At 41.5% G+C, this 2,665-nt stretch overlaps 1 long non-coding RNA gene across 1 annotated transcript in view; it reads right to left on the bottom strand.

Moving 5' to 3' along the window:
• Positions 1 to 347: 347 nt before the first annotated feature.
• Positions 348 to 2,665, bottom strand: part of LOC109296803 — a 51,280-nt gene continuing 48,962 nt past the window's right edge. Inside the window, exon 3 of the long non-coding RNA XR_002097061.1 lies at positions 348 to 392. This is a non-coding gene — a long non-coding RNA (uncharacterized LOC109296803). The remainder of the gene's footprint in view (positions 393 to 2,665) is intronic.

Here is a 2,665-nt window from a genome sequence, read left to right as displayed (position 1 = left end):
TTCCCTCGGCCAAATTGTCATTGCAAGTAACGTGGGACATGAAAAATACATTTTGATATTTCCCAAATGGTCTTCAAGGGTTGGTTTAGATTTTTTTTTCTAAATACAGTGTGCCTGGTTGGTATTCAGAAGTTAAAGGAAGAAAAAGTTCCCTGGCCCCTGTGGCATGTTAATGTCAGAAGATGTGATCACATAATCATCATCAGAATAGTACTTTGTATTCCTGTAGTGCATTACATATTCACTTACTAGCTAGGATGATGAGCTTTATGGAAAACCCAGTGACATAAGCATGTCAACAGCCCTCTGAGGCAAGTTGGTAGGTAAATTTTATTATTTTTGTTTTGCAGATGGAGAAATGGAACCAAAGATCTAAAATGGGTTGCCCAAGACTACGAGGTAAATCAACAGCACAACTGGCATTACAACTCAAGGTCTCCTGACTTCCTGTCTTTATGCTTCTTTCTCTAGATCCACGTGTCTCACCAAGAAAGAATGCTGGGTAATGTACAGTATATTACAATGACAACATGTAGTCTCACCAAATGGTGCCCTTCTAGAGTAAAAAAAGGTGATACAATGGTGAACAGACTGCCCAGATGCACTCATCATTTCCTAGAACCTATGTGTAAAGGCAAGGGCTTGTTCACTTTACATAAGTCCCAATTCTGTCCTGTTAGTGAATTTGATCACAGGCTGTTCAAACCATCTGAGTGACAGACTAACATCATTGAAACAATGGCAAAACCCATTCTGATATAGTGGGGCCAGGATTTGGCCCTGAACAAGAGCTGTGCTGATGAATCTCTGACTCCCAGTTTAGAAATTATTGGCATGTTGAGTGGAAAGGAGATGTTGCGGGTGATCCAGCTATCATCTGGATTCATTTCCAAAAGTAAAATAGATTTTCTGTCTCTGTGAGGCAACTTTTGATCTGATTTGAGTTAGGCTGAGTACATAAGATCCAAATAGAGAAAAGGCAGGCACCGATCTCTATCATTTGGGGCTCTTTCAACTAACCAAGATCTGATTCATTTACCAGGCTGGTTTTGAGTAGTCTTTGTAGGTCAGTATAAAGGAAATCACATTTTAATAGACAGGGATGAAAAAATAATTATCTTTAGCTATTAATTTTAGTTTAGTCTATGTTAACAATTCCAAGTAGAGTTTACTTACAATTTATAATATATTATAGATTCTCAGTCTTTTTTTCATGATTTTTTATTTGATAAGCCTTAAACATTTAATTTATTGCAATACATGTCTGATTGCACTACAAACAATTCTCCACTGTACATCAGCTGATTAATTCCTTTTGTAGTGGTTGCAAATAATTTTTTAATGAAAAGAGATTATACCATCCATCATTACAATGATTTTGTCAGGTCCCAAACTTGGGTTTTGTTATTTTACACTGAGTGCCAATGAGCCCTTAACAGTAAAGTGTGACATCTAGAAGAGATGTGTATTAGATACCTAAGACCTGACAAACTCACTTAATAGATAATGATTTGACCTTGTTGTGACTATTGGTTGCCTGAAATAAGAAGCCCAGAAATACAAGAGGACTTTTTGAGTTTTGATCAATGGTGAGCATAAACTTTGTTTATTTAAATAACAGTACATTGTTTAATGTTCATCATTCAAAGTGAACTTTTTACAACTTTTTCCTCAAGTTTCATGCTTATTTTCAGACCTCACTGCTCAAATAAACTACATGGTTTGTTGCTCTTTACATACCAGCAATTTAAGTTCTAAAGCCACTCCTACTGACCTGAGCTCAGATAAATACCCTCCTGGGAAGTTTTAAGTTATTTGCTGACACACATTTGGATTAGGAAGGGTACAATTTGTGCAAAAGCAGACAAAGTGGGGATGTTGCTTTCCATGAAAGATCTTTGACCCTTGGTCTTTGCCCTGGAAAAAAAAAGGTTGAGCATGTGTTTGTGTGAGATGTGAAAGTGGACTGTCAGCTTTCCTTTTACAGAGAGACAAGAAGAGCTTTAGGTGCACTGTGCAGAGAGATGCTGACCAAGAGCCCACTGAAGTCAGTAGGAAAATTCCCACAGGCTTTAGGGGGCCTTGGATGAGGGTCAGAAAGAAGAGCCATTGTGTGGGAGCATAGGTGGGAAATAGTTTGTCTTTAGGGCTAAGTACAGACAGTCAAAAATCCAGAGGTGGAATTGATTCAGTCCGTGTGGGTTTCTCTAAACTGTGTAGATTGGATTGGGAGAGAACAGAACACACGTCTCCTTTTGTGGGAGGGAGGAAACAGATGCCTGCACTGGCCAAGACCGGAAGTTGGGGGCGCTCCTGCACACCTCCCTGCCTGCCAGACGTTGCTGAGGGCAGCTGAGTCTACCTGAGCTTGTGATTGGTTGTGGGGCACATGCCCCCAATCCCTTGCTGTCACTGTCGACCCTCCCCACACTGCACTAGGCTTGCAGAGCAGGTCCTGGCATGTTTGGCAGCTGGGTTGGGGCAGCATGGGGGAAGCTGGAGTTGGGTGTGGGAGGGAACTGAGGCTTCAGCTCTGTCATACCACAGCCCCTCTGCTCAGCCTCAACTATGGCTGGAGTAGGCAGAGGTGAGGTGTAGGGAGCCAACATGGACACTTCCTTCAGGGCCTGTGTAGGGCTGGGCCAGGTCAAAGCCTGGAGCTGGG

This window comes from Gavialis gangeticus, unplaced genomic scaffold, assembly GCF_001723915.1.
Source record: "Gavialis gangeticus isolate Ggan-Ray unplaced genomic scaffold, GavGan_comp1, whole genome shotgun sequence".
Classification (NCBI taxonomy): Eukaryota; Metazoa; Chordata; order Crocodylia; family Gavialidae; genus Gavialis; species Gavialis gangeticus.
Note: the sequence above shows the minus strand (reverse complement) of the source record. Positions and strands in the feature narration are given on the sequence as shown.